Source organism: Rhincodon typus, chromosome 24, assembly GCF_021869965.1.
Source record: "Rhincodon typus isolate 14 chromosome 24, sRhiTyp1.1, whole genome shotgun sequence".
NCBI lineage: Eukaryota > Metazoa > Chordata > Chondrichthyes > Orectolobiformes > Rhincodontidae > Rhincodon > Rhincodon typus.
The window spans coordinates 29,217,688-29,238,402 of record NC_063355.1 but is presented as its reverse complement, the minus strand read 5'-3'; positions in this window follow the sequence as shown (position 1 = coordinate 29,238,402).

The window sequence follows — 20,715 nt, the reverse complement described above, 5'->3', positions numbered from 1 at the left end:
ATGAGCTGTCAGAGAAAGTGGTGGGGCTTGGTACAGCTATCACATTTAAAAGGCATCTGGGTATATGAATAGGAAGGGCTTAGAAGGATATGGGCCAAATACTGGCAAATGGGAGTAGATTAATGCAGGTCAGCATGGACAAGTTTGTTGAATGGTCTGTTTCCGTGCTGTACTATGACTCTATGAATAACAGTTTTTGATGTGATTACTGAATTGATGTTCATTTCTTGGTTTTTACAATGAAAATTAATTGAGAGATTTATCTCTTTTTTTCCCTCCTGAAGTAAGGTTTTTTTAAAAAATAGTTGTTTAAGTGACTGCTTTATTAGATTGCTAGAGGTATACATCCGATGTATTCATTTCAAAGGATTCCCATTGCTATTTCATGGCTCGTGACGAGTGTACATATTGGATGGCTATAAAGAATGCATAGAATCATACTATAGGCATAGAAAATATTAAGGGGGTATAGGAGGTTTCAGGACCCAGGAGGGGACAAGGGCCTGAGTGGAGGTCAGTCGTGAAGTTTAGGTGACACGAGCTCTATATGTGAGAGCTGGGCAGATATCCCAGCAGGCCTTCTAACTAGCTGCCTTGGGACTGACAATGCCTCTTCCTCCTCTGTAGGAATCACAAAACCTGAACCCTACCTGCTGGTTAAGGACAGAGGTGATTGGTTCATGTTTTTGAACTTGGCAAAACGCCTGACTCACATTTCCAAAATCCAATACGAACATCCCGCCCAGTGTTGAAGGTGACTGGAGTATGTTTGGTCAACATGCCTAAATGCAAGAAAGTAAGTGAAGCCCTCAATGAGTTATTGTTATTTGGTGAGTGAAATAGGGTGGCCAGGCACTGAGTTGACCTGTGTTTGCAGCTAATGGTGCAATTAGTGGGATCTGGCAATTTGAAGAAGAATTTACTGACCTTGATGACTCAAATGAAGTCATTCAACTTCCTCTAGCAGTGCATCCAGGACCTTGGTGCTGTGCTGTTGGCATTGACTGTGATAGCCCCCTGCTACTATTGCCTTTGCAGTGACTTTGTGAGGGCCAGCTGGCCACTGTGGATATGGCAGCAAAGCTGCTCTGGGTTCTCCAACACAGCACTGGAGGCCTAGGTGTAGGAGATGCACATCTCTCTTCCTGTCTGTCTTGCTACCATATGTGGTCATTTTTGTGTCTTTTCCAGTTTAAACTCGCATATAAATTGATTATGAGCTCCAGTCAAAATCCCATTTTATGAGATTCATATTTGGCTTTAAGTAGTCCAGACTAGCTTGAACTTTTGCTCGTCTCTTATGATTTTTGTGACCCTGTTCAGGATTACAACACTGTCTGCCTGTCACAATCACATGAATGAGCAGGTTGTACAATGATAGCATGCTGTCTGCATCAGGACAGGTATGAGTTATTTCCTCCTCCTGACCCCTGTCCCTGCTTTTGGTGGCTATCCATTTTTGATACCTTCATTTGATCGTTCTACCTAATTATGATACTGGCCATCTGGAAGCAATGCAAATAAATTACACTTGTAAATACATTGAGCAATTGATTTATCATAAAACCTATATCATGATAAATCTAGAGATATTAGAAGGTGGCTGCTGCCATTTAGCCACTTAATAAAATTCATGAGGATGAGTGGGTTTATTGATTTTCTTCCTCCCTAGACTCTCCACAATTGTCATTAAGTTCTAGTGGAAGATCCCCCTGTTGCTCTGTTCCCAATCCCAATTCCAATCCCATAAAGCAGAGTGGAATCTTCTTTCAAGTGGTAAAGAAAATGATGAAATTTGGGTTCAACATTTCTGCACTAAATTTTGCTTCAGACTGATCAGACCATCAAATTTCATATTCAACTCACTAGACCACATACAAATACAGGTGCTAACTTCATGAATAGATGACCAGTGCTTGGAATCCATCTTCACCCTCCTTCCCTACTATTTTCCCTCAATCCATTTAGGGTCAAAGCAAAGGCATTAAGTCCCAAGCTAAAAGTGAGAAAGGTGGTACACGTAAATTGAAAGAACTCTATGCAATTTCTGTTGACATGAGATTTGTTGCAGTGGAAGAGGCACTGTGTAGATTCAAGGCTCTTCTCCTCAGCTGGGGAAGGAGTTGTATTCATATAGAGAAGAGGAAAGTACGTTAAGTCCCTTTCTCACAGAAAGCTGAGCAGGATTGATGAGTGATTGAAAGCTACACTTCCTGCAGACTGTGTGCAATGTAAGAAATGGAAGAGAGCAAAATACCTAAAGTAAAGCAAAACTTTAATCCTCTAGCCCCTCAGGCACTGGCTGCCTCCATGGGACTACTGAAGAAGTACATGTAATTGTTCCAGGTATACACATAAAAATGGCACAAATACAGATAATGAACATAAATGTAAATTACTTTCCAGACGAAAAGTATCACGATCAGGTTTTGCCAATGCTAATTGAAGATATTCTTGGACATTTTATCATATGTTTGCTCAGCATGTCCATTGTCACAGTGCCCCACTTACCCAAATCATCACTGACCAACTCCTCATTACTGAATTGGCTGATCCTCGGCTGTCAATCACAGCCCTTTCTTTCTCATCTCAAATATTTTTATAACTAATAAACGAAATATTACCCAAATGATTTATCACCACTATGATTTCTCTCCAGAGTTCTCGTAACAATGCCTGGGTATACATTTGCAGTTCCTGGTGACCCCACAGCCTTAGTATTGGCAATGCTAGTTCTGATATCGCACCAGTGACAGCCAGTAAGAGTCCATCTGGGTCTGGAGTTGAGTTGTTAACATCCAGTAGCCTGCCTTGCATTGCTAAATTATTTAACAAGGTATCATTCCCTATGGAACTAAACCATACTGACAAGGAAAGCGCTCATTTAAAATCAACTGAAAGCCGTTAAAAATCATTGTTTATCAGTTCTGAAAATAATTAGATGTGGAAGAAAGAGCCATGATTGATGATCAAAGATCATCCAATTCAGTGACGAAGAGTCTGCGTTGTATTAATCCAAGAAGTTCCATCTGTAACAACTTCTGCTGTTCTAAAATTTCCAAAAACCAATCAGTTTTAACTGATTTCATATTCGGATGATGGTAGACATACAGTACTCCAACTGGCGTCAGCACCATGGACCTGTAGAGTGGGAGTTGGGGAATGGCAAAGTTAGATAAAATGACTTGATGCTAAATGAGTGACCCATGTTAGAACGTATTGATTTGTAGTTTTGCAATGAAAACGGGGGTAAATGGAGGGGATTGAGCAGTACAGGCCTTGAAAATAATGTTGTCCTAGCCACAAAGTGCAATCCTGTTCATATTTAAAAGGGTTAACATGGCAAACAGGTTCCAAATAAAGTTCAAACTACTATTTGCAAAGCAAAATTTCAAAATGGAAGTGAGCAGGTGGGCAGACAAGACTGCGACTTATCAATGACAGCCTTGTTGCATCTAAGGGTCTTTTTCACTCCTAAAAACTCTTCTGCTGTAGCGCACAGGCAGGCAGCTGTGCTGGATGTTTGGGAGAGGGAGGGCCAGGACTTGAGTCCTGGACAGGCTTCAGTACAATGTAGCTGGAATAGCTAAACAACAGGAAACAGCACTTAAAACAATTATCTGAGCTCGAAGCAATGGATACTTAGAGACTCAATGGGCCGGAGACAAGTCACTCGGAGCTGGCTGATAGGAAGTGAGTTAACACTTTCACCGAGCCTGAGAGAAATTCAGCTCCACCCTGACACTGGCCTTTAAAACAATCATCTCTAGTGAGCTACAAAGGGTTCTGATGAAAAGCTGGAGTGTGTTGATAAGGATGTTACATTTTCCTTTAAGATAAAAATGGGTGCAGTGAAGAGAAAGGGGATTATTTCAAACTGATAGTATATAATCGCCAAGGTCTCTTTCATTGTAAAACAGTAGTGAAGGAGCAAAGTAGCTTTTATTTTCTTCTGAAGGAAGTATTAAATTATCTATAATACTGCAAAATCAAACTGGTTCATCCCCCTTTTTCTAAATTACAGTGGCTTATAGCTTCGCATCCTTATCTGGCTTGCCCTCTTTTACTTCAAGCCAGCTGCATCTTCAGAAGGCAGACAGTTCCTCCAGCACCCATCAAGATACATGTTCCTTCTACATTCTACTCACGTTGGACAGCTTGCAGCCAAGTCCCTTATCTGCTACAGCGCTGCTGCATTGTGGGACATGTCTCTCTGGCCAGCTGGATTCTTTTCAGGAGCTGAGTGTAAGAGAAGCAACCTCAGTGACCTTGCCTTCTGGCACTGTGGGCACAGAATCTATACTGAATAAAGCCGGCTGCGTGCCGCAAGGGAGAATGTTTTGTGAGTTTTTTTTCCACTTCAGACACTATATTAAAAAGCTCATGGTCAGCAAGCGGGAATGGATGTCGTGTGAAATTTTAATGGACAAACCCAACAGCTACAATGCACATCGGAGGATGAGGAACTTCATTTGTGCAGATCTGCCAGAGAATTGTGTTCTCCTTGGAGCAGAAAAGGCCAAGGGGAGATTCCATGGAGGTGTTCAAAATTAGGAAGGAGTTTTGATTGAGTGGGCAAGAGAAATTTTCCACTGATAACTGCGCAAATGGGAATGCACTACCTGTAAAGGGCCAGATTCAACATGAACTTCCCAATGGAATTGAATAGATAACTGACAAAGAAAGACTTGCAGGCCTATACAAAAGGACTAGCAAAATGGGACTAATTAAAAACCAATTTGAAAAAACTGGAACCAGTATAATGGGCAGAATGGCCTCCTAATACATAACTCCATTATCATAGACATATGACGATGCTATTTTTTTCATTCATCTTTTCATGGGTTTGTTGCTAATGATCTAATTTTTTTTTCCCATTCCTTTGCTGGAAATATTCTTCACTATGGATCTATTCAACCCTGACCAAAATGGCAGATGCTCTCAATTTCTTTTCAGTCATATTAATCTACTGAGTTCCACGGTGCACCAGTAATAACTTCCACTCTTCTTTAGGTGAGCTGAAATTTCTAAAACTAATATCAGCATAGAACATGTGGTCAATATAGTGTGGAGCTGGAGGAACACAGCAGGTCAGGCAGCATCAGAGGAGCAGGAGAGTTGACGTTTTGGGTCGGGATCCTTCTTCAGGACTGGCCTGATGACAGCCCTGATGAAGGCTCCTGACCCGAAACGTCAACTTTCCTGTTCCTCTGATGCTGCCTGGTCTGCTGTGTTCCTCCAGCTCCACACTGTATGGACTCTGACTCCAGTATCTGCAGTTCTTTCTATCTCTCAGCATAGAATATGCCCTTCATTGGGCTGAAATGGCCCAATTAATATTTTCTAAAGCATATTTTAATGCACAAGGTTTTAATGGTGCAATGGTTGTGAACCTACCTCTGGACCAGAATTTCCAGACCCAAATTCCACTTGCTGAGGAGATGTGTCATATCATGTTCAAACAGGCTGATTAAAAATAAAATCTTTGTAGCACAATGGTAGTATTGCTACCTCTAGGCTAGAAGGATTGCTTTCAAGTCCTACCTGTTCCCAAGGTTTGCCTGAGCAAGTTGATTTTAAAATTGATTTTATATGTGGAGTTGTGACTTCTGCTGGCTGCCCTGACTGGAAACAATTTCTGCTTGCTGCTCCAACCCAAACCAATCCAGCTCCCTTGGGCAGTCTTGGTTTGATGTCTATTAGTAATTCTGACTCAATCCATGTCCTTGTGCCAGCTCTGCCCCAAAGCAACCAGCCAGCAGCTCAGAAATAAGCCACTTTTTATTTCTTGAAAGCAGTGTTTCTTTTTAGAGCTCTTAAGAATTTCTGTTCAAGTGTAGATTTCCTCAAACCAATAAAAGTTTTGCTTACACTCTGCGTATACAGTCAACTTTCTTGGTATGGTTTGCTGCAATTTGTTTCCTTTCAATCTCTAGAATTCATACTGGTTACCCAGTGGACAAAGGAAGGTTGGTGATGGCCTAGTCATTTTATCGCTAGGCTATTAAGCCAAAGTCCCAATAATGTTCTGGGGACCTGTATTCAAATCCTAGCAGATGGTGGAATTTGAATTCAAGAATAATCTGGAAATAAGAGTTTAATGACCATGAAACTATTGCCAATTGTCAGGAAAAGCCCATCTGGTTCACTAATGTCCATTAGGGAAGGAAATCTGCCATCCTTACCTGGTCTGGCCTACATGTGACTCCACACCCACAACAATGTTGTTATCTCTTAACTGCCCTCTGAGCAATTAGGGATGGACAATAAATGCTGATCCAGTGATGTCCACATCCCATGAATAATTTAAAAAAAAAATAAATCTTACCTATTGCTTGTCATGTAGGTGGGTTCATTTTGTCTACCTGAATGCTGGTGGGTTGCTACATGCCGATGGTAGAAAAACAGTTTCATTGAGTAAGCCTTTGTGGAAGTGTTTCAGCAGAGGCACCTTCCTTACTAGATGCTGGAGGTATCTTCACAGGAATTTTGTCCACCGGAGAAATTTTGAGATACAGTTATTGGAATCTTGACAAGTAATACCTGAATTAACTAGCCACTTTGTCAGAAGGATGCAGCCATAAAGATCATCAAGTTACATTTATTTTGTAAAGCTATGAGCAAGTCAAATAGAGTATCAACACTTTGAAATGAATGGATTTTTGGCTGAATTGTTACGATTCATGATTTGCAAATTTTGCTGCAATTTTGCAATTTTTATTTCCTCACTAAACTGTTGTGTTTCTGAACTTTAATGTCTCATTCCTCTTACAGATAATGCAGCATGCTGTGCTACCACTGTTTTACCTCCCTGCAGAAATTCTGATTCATTGCACTGTTTCCAGCACTAACACGTTTTTCCTTTTCATTCTTGATTCTCTATCTTCTTATAACTTTTACAGGCCTTTGAAACTTGGCTTTGTCACTCTCTAAGACTCCATCTTCCTCTTGGTCATTTTCAATTCAAACCAATGTGATTTACTCTGGTCATAACATTTGTATCAATTATCTGAAAACCATAACCACTCCTATTGAGAAATGATCAGAGAGCTACCAATAACTCATAAGTGGATTCCTAAGTGCTGTTTACTTTCTGAATTTATACTTTCTGAATCCAGATTTTTCCTAACCCACAGTTACTTGAACCCTTTATCAATGTTATATTTGTCTCAAATCCTTACTTTTTATAAGTAGCAAGCTGAGATTTCCTCTATTTAAGATTCCTATTGAAGGTGATTCCTGAATTTGATGAAATTCATTTTCAGTGATCTTATCTGAGAACCTCTTGCAGAAACCAAAGATGTCACTGCTTTCTGTAGCTGAAGAACCTAACTTTTTTTAAATACGAAGATGCTAGCATTTGTGTTGTATTTTGTATGCCAATGCTTTTTTAAAAAATTATAACCTATTTTGTCTTTCTATTTTGGTAATACTACTACAGTCACGTTCCTCACAGTCTTCCTTTTCTCTGCTCTGAAGATCCAAGTACATTAACCGACATATTGTTGCCCACAAAGTATAATAATGCAAATGTTGGGAAGTTGAAATAAAAAGAGTTCTGAAGAAAAGTTGCAGGACTCAAAATATTCGCTATTTTTATCTCCACAGATCCTGCCAGACCTGTCGAGTTTTGCCAGTAATTCTTCATTTTATTTTAAGATCTCCCTCAACAGCAGTATTTTGCTGATTTATAAAACAAAAAAATGCTGAAATTACTTGTCGGGTCTAGGTATGTGGAGGAAGGAGGACAGTTAATGTTTCTGCCTTGTGAATTTTTGTTAGAATGCTCTGTTAGCTCTTTTCCCCCTTCATAGATGCTGCCAGACCAGTTGAAAATTTTCTTCCAGACACAATTTTGCACTCTTGAAATCAAATGTCCCTGTGCTGTCTTTCACTTACAAATTCAAAATTGTGGAGCTTCTTTTTTCTTACTCGTTCCTTCATCAGGAGATTGTGATTGAACCAGCCGCAGTGCAGACAGAGCATGTCATTAGGATCTAAACTCCAAAATAAGTTTGAAGCCATTCAGTCCTTAAGGAACGCCCAATCCAGAATCCACATTTTTTCATTCAGGATTTCACCCCAATATCTGCATTGTAGAGCATAATCTATTCCAATTGCCCCTCCTCAATTAACTCTGACTTTAAAATTAACTTTTAATTAACTTCTATTTAAAAGGTATCAATTGAGTCTAAATCAATAACCCCCTCCTTAAGTTCCAGTAGCTTCCTTTTTAAAATGTCTAACTTTGCAGGAATTTTGGGTCCTTTAGCTCGATGCTGGTTGCCCAAAAAAACCCAGCTTTTATTTTCAATCTTATCCATGTTTCTTCTCTGGTGGAAATACATTTAAACACATGAAGTTCTCCTCTGAACTTTGCATCCTAAAGTCTGGAATCAGTGAGTTACTCTTGTTTGAGTTAATATTTGGCTTGCTCCTAGGCTTCACCATGTCTGCGACGCACAAGCAGAGAAATCTAAAGGTTACTAGTCAGGATTCCTCCTATTGCTGGTCTGCATTCAGAGCCTTTGTTCAGGCCTGGGTAGTTTTTAACTATATATATGACACTCTTTGACTGCCTCCTGCAGTTGATGGGGCCTACATAGATTATCCCTCACTAACTTTCCCTTTCCTTTTAAATCAGTTTAGATCAGGCAATATTTCCCCAAAATTGAGGTGTTGTCATTTTAAAGGTGGGCATTTTTTCATGTTGTATGAGACGGGCTTGCAAAGTCAATAAACCTAATCTGCAGCCAGTCCTTCCATGTCAGTCACATATTATGTAAACAGCAGGAGTCCCAGAAGAGAGCAAGATCCCTGTGGTACTCCATTGGTTACTTTTTCTGAGACAGAGCATTTGCCATTTTGCACAACTTTTCAGTTGCCAAACCCGCTCTCAACTCATCTTAATAATTTGTCAAATGTTCCACAAGCCTTAAATTTCCAAAGCAGTCTCAAATGAAGCATTGTGTCTTTTATAAAAAAAACTGAGCAAGATCCATCTACCGCCTTGCTCTCTTCTGCCTCTCTAGTTACTTCAAGGAACTCCAATAGGTTTCGTAATGCATGACCAGTTACTTCAGAAGCCACATCCACTGTTCCTACAATAGTTTAAATGGTTATCTAAGGGCAATCTGCTCAACAGGCCTCCAGCATTTTCCCGAGAGACGTTAGGCTAACAAGTTCAAGAGCTCTCTCTGAATTTTAAATCCCTGTAATTTTTGCATATTATGTTTTCCACAAACTTATATCTGCGGATTCTTTAATCCCATTTTCTCAGTCCACTTAATTAAGAAGCTGAGGTAAAGAATTCCATTCCTAGCATGTGGCATATCCTGATTGTCTGTAATACTTTGATCTAATTTGTTCTTAAATGAATCCTCTTATGCTTGACCTTTTCTCTTAGTTTACCATAATTTCAAAATTGTTGCTCTCTGTCCATGAGCCTTAAGCTTTTTTATGAGCCTCACATGAGGAAATGTCTTCTGAAAAATTCAAAGAGTTAATTTTAACCTATGCACTCGACAAGACTCTGACTGGATTGGATCAGCAGCCTATCCTACACCTCACCCTATTTCTATTCCACTAATGAGTTACTTTTATACCTCCCAGTTATTTACTGTATTACTGTTTACTTAGCTCTTACTTTTGAAAATACTTTCTTTTTGGCAATTTTTTTTGCAGGAATCCCAATCAGTCCCACATTTTGTTTCCTTTTGAAGTATGTTTGCTTTTTTAAATTGTTCTTCAAAGCTGCTTCCTAAATGCTGACATCTAGATCTTACTATATTTTTCCTTATTGATGTGTGGTATGCATTTTTCCCCTTGTTCTACATAAAAGCCTTAAGTGCATTCCATATTTCTTCTGCAATTCCATTTTTAAGTTTGCTTTCCTGATTAATATTACCTATGCCTCTTTCACTACATCTGGACTCAACTTTTCCAATGTTCCCCTCACTGGCATCCCAGCTTTAAAATTCTAATTGATTCAAATCTACTGCCTACAGCTTCTTCCACATTAAATCCTGCTCACTGACATTTTCCTATTGTCCATGTGACCTCTGTTAAGGTAGAGTGGAATATCCACTCTGTGAAAGTTCTCTCTTTCTGATAACTATTGTGTGACTCTTTCTTTCTAGTCTAGGATCCTTTTGCAAATCCTCTGTACTATTTAAAGCATTTAGTAGGCAGAATCATTCCTCTGTGACAATTTTTAAGATGATCTTGTCATTGGGACAGATGGGAAGATCAACTCTAGATTGCATGGAAGAGAGAAAAACTCTTAATGGGCCAATGAGTAGTCACTGAGGATGCGTCTCCTGATATGGGCAGAGTAGGTACAAAGGGCAGCAAGTAGCTCTTAAATGGGCATTAAAATAGCCTAATTGATTGCCCAGTAGGCAGCTGACTCACCAACGTACCCATTGTCAGCGATATGCTGTGATACTATGGCCAAAGGAAGATATCAAGCATTCCTTCAGATGCACATCCCCCACTACCATGTTTCCTGTCATCTTTTCTCACCACCCAATCTGTCAGCAATGGGCCCAGAAAATCCATCCCCATGTGTGTGGATGCACTCCTTGACCTTGTTTCTTACAGACAGTTGCCTGCTACATAATTCTTCACTTCCCTTTTGCAATTCATCTTCATCATCTCCTCAACACATTCCTATCAGTCCCTGTGCAATCATCAAATCTCCTCAAATGGTTTCTACTCCTGTGCTGGACAGTCAGCTTCAGTGTATCCCAGAACATGCCCCTGTCAATCCATTCAGAGAGATCAATTAATAATTCCTTTGGGAATTCTGCTGATCATCCACCAAAAATCCAGAAGATGGTTGGCAGAAACCCTGGAGAAATCACACAAATGATCATTTATACTGTTTCTCCCAGCCTCCGACCAAAGCTACAGCAGTTGGTTGAGGAACTCCCTGTTGGAAAGACTATTACATCATCAACAAAAATAACATTAGCTTCTGCCTAAATGTTCATGAGCCCAACCCTACAATTAACATGAATGTGTTGACTGCCTTCCTAACATCAAGCCTTTATGCTTTGACCGTCTTGAAAGTTTCTCCAAAACTATTTCTTGTTGATTTCACAAGCCCCATTGAGTAAAACTCTGTTATTTGTGTCTCCAACTCCCACTGTCGTTGTAATAGATCAGAACCCTGAATGACCATTGGCGTTTTTCAACTTTTAACCCCAAAATGTCTCTTTTAAAAGAGATCTGCCATAGATTTTTAAAAAATGGTTGCAGCTATAAATTCAGTGCTCTATGGCAGAGTTCTGTATTGGACCCATGGAATGTTGTACCTGTAGAAAGTAAGAAAAACTTCAGAGAGAAAATCGTAACAGGTAGAGATAGTAATGATGTTGAGTATTCCCCCAATCTCCTGTACCCAGCAATAAAGCCATGCCTTGCAGAGTTTTTTTTTGTTTTGCCCTTTTGGGGAATATAAAGTTCCAGGAAAAGAATGTGGTTAAATATCAATTGCAACCCTGTTATTTATGTGTGCTAGTGGAAGAAGATGTATTAGTGAACTGAGATTCATATGGGCTAGTCTGAATCTGAGAGTGACTTTGCTATGAAGATCACAGTTGAAAAGCCACTAACTGGTGACACCTGCATGTCAGGTAAAAGTAATTCTTACTTTTAGTGCTGGAAGTCAACTAGGCAGTCAAGAGAAACAGGACAAACAAATTTCAACTTACCCTCAAAAAACAAGAATCCTGAAATCTATCTATCACTATCTACTCTTCTCAAAAAACCTAAAGAGACTTAACTGTATAACGTATAACTTATCTCTTTTGTTGGAGTTCTTATTCCTAATCTGTCTGTATATGTGTTACATTATTATTCCTTACACTTTCAGCAACCAATAAACTCACTCTTTTGTTAACTCAAGAATGCCTGGTTAAATTGGCCCTATTTAAAGCATAAATTCAATCTGTTTTGGCAGAAAGATGCCGCATAAGAGAGGGTTTTTTTAAACTTATTACAACCATCAAAGGAGGTGGGTGAATAAAGAAAAAAAGTCAGTTCATCCCTCCTCACCTGAGAATTTAGCAATGTGAGGTGTGTGTCTTGAACCATAATAATTAAAAAACGTCATCTAATGTCTGGTTGTAACACTACCCCTCTCAATATTCTCCTGTCAATGCATATCTCTTCTCATAAATGCTATCAGATGGTCCCAGAAATGAGCAGTGTGAAGCTATTGCTTTTGTTGTTAAATACAATTTCGATACGGAGTACAATGCTATATGTTGACTTGCTTACTAATAAAATCTCTCTGACGCTGCAGGTTAAAATGAGAATTCATTTATTGCCAGGATCAGGAGGAGAATAAAAATAAAATCAATACCTAATTATTGATCATGTTTAGTGCAACTGTGTTCAGTCAGAATTGTAGAGGCAATAGATTTTATTGTCTAGTGTGTAAATGCATGTGCATGCATGTGTGTCTGTGCATAAAAATGTACAGAGCTTGAAGAGAAATGAATTGAAGTTGACAGAAATACAGTTAAGCTGGGAATGGAAAAGTGAAAGAAATAACTGGGTGGAGAATAAATGTGAGAAATGAGCAAAGGGCAATTAAAGAAGTGAGTAAAGAAACCAGAGAGTCCGAAAGAGCTTATAAAAAGATAGAAACACAAGAGGCAAAATGAAGGGCTGGACTTTCATTTCCCTAAGAGTTAGTGCAGATCAGTGATGCCACCTTCAGTTGTTGCAGTCAGGAAATTTTGGATATTCTGAAGGAGACCTGCAAACAGTGGTCCTCCTCCATGTGATAACAAAGCTACAGCTCTCGTGCGTTTTAACGTAATGGCAAAACATTGCTTCCAGAGCAGTAATAGGTTACAACTGTGGAAAATAATTGGGTAATTGGTATGCTCTCTGCCAAGCACTAAAGGCTGGGTTAACGTGACAGAAAAGTCAGTTGCTTGCTGCCAAATATTCCCTTGTTAACCAGGTTCTATTCAAACACTGGTGTCTACCATAAAGTGCATAAATATGGATGTTGGGTGAGAGAAAATTGATGATTGGCTGTGATTATCTGAAAGAGGAAATAGCTGGTCTGTTATACTCACTCACTGCCTTGGATCACAAATGAAGAATGGGCAAGGAGGATGATTGAAGCCCATGAAACATATCACAATCTATCAGGAATGAAAGGATGCAAGCTGGATGGGAGCTTGGTGCTTATTCGGTATGATCAAGCCCTCTGCTGTGTTGTTTCCTTCCACTATCGCAGCAATACCTAGTTGTGTTGCCACTTCTCAAGAGACATTGGTGAACCAGATGATGTTTTACAACAATCATTTGCAGTTGTCATGGTCACCATTTCTGAAATGATTTTTTTTCAGATTTATTGATTTAATTTAAATTCCATGAGCTGCTAAAGTGGGATTTGAACCTTGATCTCTGGATTATTAATCCAGTGACATTACTCCCATATCAGCGGACTTAATTTATGCAGTGATGCCTTCAGGATCTGATGACTGGCCTCTAATAACCACAATCATTTTTCTTGGTGTAGGGTGGGGGACCTCAGTCATCGAAGTGTATTTCCATTGCCCATTTGTTTTCAGTTTTGTAAAGGTTTCCTACTGTCATTTTATGGTTGAAGTTTTGTCAAGTGTTCCCTACTGATGATGGAGTCAAGACCATTGTTGATGCAGTGTAAGTGAAGTAGATTCATGTGGCTATATCTGACATCAGATGTTTGATTGGCATGCATAGAGAGCTTTGTTTTACATTGAAATTATACCGTTCTTAACATGGGTGTCACTATGACACCAATTACCTGAAAAGGAAGTGTTCCATATGGCAGGAATGACCTCTCTCCTGCACTTCCTCACCTTCTAGGCTCTTTGGTGAGAAAGACGTCCCAATTAACATATTATTCCTGGATAGAAAACAGATCTAGGGAAGGCTCTTGGTAAAAAGTTCTCAATTTAGCTTCACTTCTCACTTATCTTTGTCACCATGGTTGTTTTCTGCGTTATGGGTCTTTACCCTTCAACTGTGTATCTAAACAATGAGAGAGGAAGAAACAAAAAGTGGAATTAATTGAACATTTTGATTGCACATTAAGTGAATAAGCAAAAGCTAAATGTGAAACTTGCAGAAGCAGTAGGCCGTTAAATTAAGGAGATTGAGCAACATATGTCTGTGTGGTTAATTGGCTTAATTGCTTTTATTTGGACTATTAACACACTTGATCCAACCCAGCGATCATGATACTGCCTTTAGTGGTGCTTACTCTAATCAACGGCAAGCGGCAGGTTCTATTACAGTGAAATTTCCAATTGCAAGATTAACTTATAAATATTAATTGTAATCAGAGACCAAATAAAGCCAAGGGGTTATTAATAATGAATAGCTGGGATGGTTGAAGTTTTGTGTGGGAGTCATGGAAAGTTTTCTTGTTTAACTCTGAGTTTTTTAACTGATGGTTCTATGTTATTTTTGGATTTGGTGCTAATTAGATGAGGTTGGAAATGTTACCTGAAGCACCTAATTACTTGTCCTCCAAAGCTAGCTACGAGGCTCTTTGGCAGTGCAAATCAGAGGCAGCTGTGGGAAAGACATAGGAATCATGGGCAAGAGAATTCAATGGTAAATTTCTGCCATATTTTTCTCAGCTCTCTTTGACAAAAGAAGTGTTTGTGCAAACAACAGATGTATGTGACACTCTCCGAAGAAGCAAGTCTCTAAATTAAAGAGATTTCTCTCACACAGTCCTAATTAGCTTCAGTCCTAATGCTCTTTATGCTCTGATGCATCTGTGTCTTGACTCAAGTTTACCACACCTTTTGCTTCCATTGTGAATGTGGAAAAGTTATGAGCTGCATGACTCTTTCACATGCATGGAAGCATAGAGAAGCAGTCAAATTTGGTATTAGAGCTTTTAAATTTCCCAAAACTTATATTTGAGTTTAGTGCACACTCGAAGTTAGATTTATCCAAAACTGTTTTATTTTTGCTTTAATTCTCACGATCATTCAGATCTGGTGTTGCACTGAACTGCCCTCTGCTCTTGGCTAGTTTTCTCCCATAATTCAGCTACTTTTACACTGAGTCTTCCTGAGATGTTTTCAATATTTGGTCTGCTCTGCTTTGCAGTGATAGTGGCACTTTTGTCTTAGGCAGAAAGCACCTCTGCAGTGTTGTCACTGCTGTCGCAACTATTTCAAACATTCTGTTTTTCTAAGCTGACTGAAGACCAATTTGACCTGGAGCAAAAATTTATATTTTTTTCGATTAAACTCTTCGAGTTTATAACTATGCATGAGATTCCTGCAATTGACCTGTAGCGAGATCAAATCTTCACTATGTCTTTTTCAGGTTTCTAAATGTTTCTAAAGGTACATGAAGGCCATAAGATATGGGAGAAGAAATCAGCCATTCAGCCTGCCAAGTCTGCTCTCACCATACAATGAGATCATGGCCAATCTGATAACACTCAGGTCCATTTTCCCATAACCTTTGATTCCCTTACTGATTAAAATCTATCTCAGCTTTGAATGCACTTAATGAACAAGCCTCAACAGCCCTCTGTAGTAAAGTATCTTATAGATTCATACTCTCTAAGAGAAGAAATTCTTCCTCATCTCCATCTCCCATGCGTGACCCTTAACTCAGAGATTATGCCCTCTGGACCTAGACACTCCAACAAGTGGAAACAACTTCTCCTTCTCTATCCTGTTTAGTCCCTGAGAATCTTGTATGTTTCAATAAGGTTGTCTCTCATTCTTCTATATTCTAATAAGTACAGGCCCAATCTATTCAAACTTCTCCTCCTAAGGCAGTCCCTCTATATCTGTGATTAGCTTAGTGAACCTTCTCTGGGCTGCTTCCAATACTTGTATATCTTTCCTTAGATGATAGGATTAAAACTGTTCACAATATTCCAGCTATGATCAGACTAGTACCTTGTACAGTTTTAGCAAAACCTCCCTCCTTTTAGACTCCATTCCCTTTGAAATAAAGGCCCACATTCCATTTGTCTTCCCCACTGCCTGCTGAAATTGGATGCTAGCTTTGAAATCCCTGTGTTATGGCCATTCACTGCCAACTATTGTTACAAGTTGTGAGGGTTTGAAAATCGAACTCCAAACTGAAGTTTATGGGTTGGTTTGGTTCTCAACTTTTTCATGTTATTTTTAAAAATGATTGATGAAAGTTGATTCTTGCTAAAATACCAATCCTGCAGCACGCAGACAAAGACTTGGGTGGGGCTGAGGAATGGGTGTGAAGGAGTGTTGGAGGAGAAGCAGAACCAAGCAAGAAAGCAGAAAAAAAAATCTAAAAAGAAAACTCACCTTAAAATCAGGGTGTGCCTTAGAAAATAACATGCCAGGTAACACAAGCCCTACTCTCTACTATCTCTCCCAGCTAATAGTAAGGTCACAAGAGATGATAGCTCCTTACCAATATACCTTGAGTGATGCAGGCATTGCATACTGTCCAGATGGGGCAGAGTGTTGGTTTCTTAAAACTAATTGCAAATGGTAGAAATACATAATACGTCACATTTCCCATTATCGCCAAGCCCAGCATTAGGATTATCAATGTATTCCTGGCAACTAGTGTTGCTATGACGAAGGTTCCAAGGGAGTGTAATTGATCACAGGGAAATCAATTCAACCCTCCAGTCCTATAATGTTGATACATTTCAAACCCCTCAGTGCACAACTCTCTGAAATATATCACTCCATTTCAGAAGAAAGCAACCTTTTATTTGTCTGCCTCAAAAGCACATAATGTGCGAAAGCTTGCAGGAGTGATTTCCCTCTTCTCCCCCTAAAACAGGTTGACCTGTGCAGGAAGAAATCCTTCCTGAAGACAGCCCAGCATTTTCAAATAACTCTGCAATCTCGACAAAATTGGCCTGAGCCATGAAGCGGATATAAAGTGAGCAGAAATTTCACCTGGCCATGCTTCCAACAGCAAAAGCACTGAGTGAAAAACTGCCTCTGAGCTAAAAGAGGGTTGGGGGTAATATATTAGAGATTTGAGAGTTTTGTAGGACACAGAGGAAAATCAGTGTTCCAGTGAAAGTTGTGGGAAGTATGGAGATTGTAGGAATCATGATGTTGAGCATTTTTTTAAAAATTATTCACAGAATGTTGATGTCAATGGCCAGACCAGCATTTATTGCCAAATTCCTAATTGATTTGATGGCAGTTAAAAGTTCTGGAGTCACATGTAGACCAGATCAGCCAAGAATGGCAGTTCCATTCCCTAAACAATATTTGTGAACCAGATGGATTTTCCAACAATGGTTTCATGGTCATCATTATACCCTAATTTCAAGTTTGATTTTTAGTTATTGCATGCTACCATCTGCCATGGTGAGATTCGAACCCAGTCCCCAAAATATTACCTCAGTCTCTGGATTAATAGTCTGGTGATAAGGAAACTCGGCCATCGCTTCCCCTCACCTACCAAAAGGTTGCTACAGTTAGGAATACTTTCAATGTAAGGGACAAACACAGAAATTGCTGGAGAAACACAGAAATTGCTGGAGAAACTCAGCAAGTCTGGCAGCATCTGTGAAGAAGGAAACAGAGTTAAATGTTTCTAGTCCAGAATGCCTCATCTTCCAAACTTTCGAGGCACACTAGACTCAGCATTAAGTCTATTTCTCTCCGCATAGATGCTGCTAGACCTGTTGAGTTTCGCTGCATTCTCCATTTGTTTCAGATTTCGGATATGTTGCTTTTTTCCAACAATATAAAGGCTAGAGGATATGTTAAGGCATGTTCTAGTGCAAAATGAAATGTCTATATTATTTGTATAGCACCTCAAGGTGCTTAATTGCCAACTAATTTTCCTTTGAAATACTCTGATCACTATTTTATTGGCAACCAATTTGTATGCAGCCAGATCACATCTTCTCTTATGCAGTGAATGTCTAGCTCAGCTGGTGTTGGGTGAGAGAGAAATATCTGCCAAAACACCAGGAACACTTCCTGCTCTTCTCCAGATCGTGACCTGGTGCTTATTACATCCACCTAAGCAGGGAGTTGGCGTCTTATTTTAACATCATATCTGAAAGACTGCACACCAATACTGTAAATCTCTCAGTACTGTACTGACAAGGTTAGATTAGGTAATGCATTGAAATTCTCTGATGGGGCCTCGTATCTACTATCTTCTAACTAAAAGGGTGGAGTGCTGACATGCTGACTTTGAGGCATTGGAGAATCTATGACAAAAGTGATGCCAATGGAATCTTAGTTTGAGGAAATGCAATTCATAAAATTGAGGTTTTATAATCCCTTGTGAGCTCACAGTGGTAACAGGATAGCATCAAACAGCCCATATCAGGGGCAGTATGAATGCTGGGAACTGGATGCTGGGTGTGGTGTAAATACAGGTGTCTGTGAGCACTGTTTGAGACATTTCTGGTGTTTTTCTTCCCAGGCGTCTGCCAGCGCAGTCTTGACTCGCTAAGGAGCATAGCCCTCTGAGCAGAATGAAGTCTGACCTATCACTGTCATCGGTTATTGAGCTCAGCACAACAAATAAAGCCCCATTTACAGGAGATTATCAGGAGCTGTAACCTGAGAGTGAGCACGTGACCTTTACAAAACATTTTCTTTTTCTACGTCCCCCTCAGTGGATTCATAAAGCTGACAGCTCTTGTGTCTAATTTATTGTGGTGAGGAGACTTTGGTGTCGAATTCGGGTGAATAAAACCGACATGATCTATGCTAATTGACCCCGACCACCGATTACTTTGTGGAGATGACACACTAATCTTTAACACTACTGCAATTCAATCCCAAACCCTTTCCCATTTTATATTTGAAATTCTAAGGAAACAGCCAGCACCTGGATGGGTGCTGTGTGAAAAATGTTCCCATAAATCTCTGTTGTATGATCTGAAAGTCCTCCTGAATGCTTTATAATACACCAGACATTGATATGTCTATCCAACCCATAAATAAGCCCTGTAATTTGGGAAATCACTTTATATTTATCTGGGGTGTGGGTTGTAGATGAGTGGGCAAATGCATGTACCATGATTGTGTGATGTGTAGGCTTGATGGGGTTAAAAACAGCGTTTATTTAATCCAATGAGAAACCTTGCCTCCCTGTCATGTGCAATGCTGTGTAATTTATCACGATAAACGTCCTTTAGGGAAGGAGATCTTCTACCCTTACCTGCTCTGGCCTATATGTGACCCCTCATCCACATCAATGGGCTTGACTCCTAACTGCCCTCTGAAACGATCTAGCAAGCCACTCCCTTCAAGTGCAATTCGAGACAGTGAACAAATGCAGACTTTGCCAGTGATGCCCGCATCTCATGAAGGAATAAAGAAAAAAAATCATATTGTACTCTTGCTCCTTATTCTATTCAACAGATTCATTTCTTTTCATCTGCTACCTTCCAGCCACCCAACCCCAGGCCCATCCACCTCAGTGCAGGATCATAAAGGATATAGAAAGCATGCCCAGAATTTACAATGAATACCATTAAGTTACTATTCCGACAGTCAAATTTGGGACTGCTGATAAATTTGTTAGCAGTATCTCAAAGGATTTTGGATGAATCTTTGTTCTATTTTCATCCCAGTGTTTTTCCCCTTTTCTCCTGGGGGTGACAATTCACGTGCAGATGCTTCCGCATTACTACTGCCATCCTGCATACCCATCTCCCCACTCCCATTCTGTAGCCCTTGCCCTTTCTAAATGTGCTTGCCCCCACCCTCCAAACCAGGTGCATTGTACTGCTGATATAACAAGGTGTAAAGCTGGATGATCACAGCAGGCCAAGCAGCATCAGAGGAGCAGGAAAGCTGACAGTTCGGGCCTAGACCCTTCTACTGCTGCTCAGGATCAAGGCATCAGGTTGCTGTCAAGAACGAATCACAAGAATTAAATGAGGATCTATCCTCCAGTACCTTAACACAGATGGCCATTGTTCATTTAAATCCACCATGAATTTTGTGAATTACTCAACTGAGAGGTTAACATGGCTGACTGCAGTCCTCAGGTCGTTCAACATCAGCACAGTCAGGCTTTCAAGGAGACAAGCATTTGTCCTCGGAGATTGGAGCCTATTGTCATGACTATTAACCCTGATCAACATCACTTATGTAACGCACATCATAGGAGGAACCTGGGAGCACCTTGTGCTGATGTCCAATGCCCTGTTTTCTACATTTCCTGTCTCTTTTGCCTGTTTGATAAAAGTACCTTGTGCTGGTGAGTGCAATGGAGAAGCTAAAGTCTCAGGTTAAACAAAAGACATTCAGAAGCGATGATGCAAAATTTTAATTTATTTTAGAGTCCCAGGCAGCTAAAGTGCCAAAGCATACACAAGCAATGAGGCAGGATGACCTAATTCAGAAAGGGAGACGCACAAACAATGCACAGGAGAGCCACATCATCTGATTGTCACATCATCTGATTGTCCCAAACCACATCATTTTACACTGTAAAGCTTTTATGCAGAATACACACACATTCATTACAGCCTTCAGAAGGACAATACCAAATCTCTGCACTGCGATTACAAAACAGGAACACAATTGTCAGCCAACCAGAGGTCATTGCTCTAGGATCTTTGCCTGTGTCATACCATTAAGTTGTAATTGATAATAAAAATATATATGAACTGTGCTCATTTGAACCTCAGTGGAGAAGCACCTGCACTGTCCAGGATTGGGTCAATGCACGCATGATAAA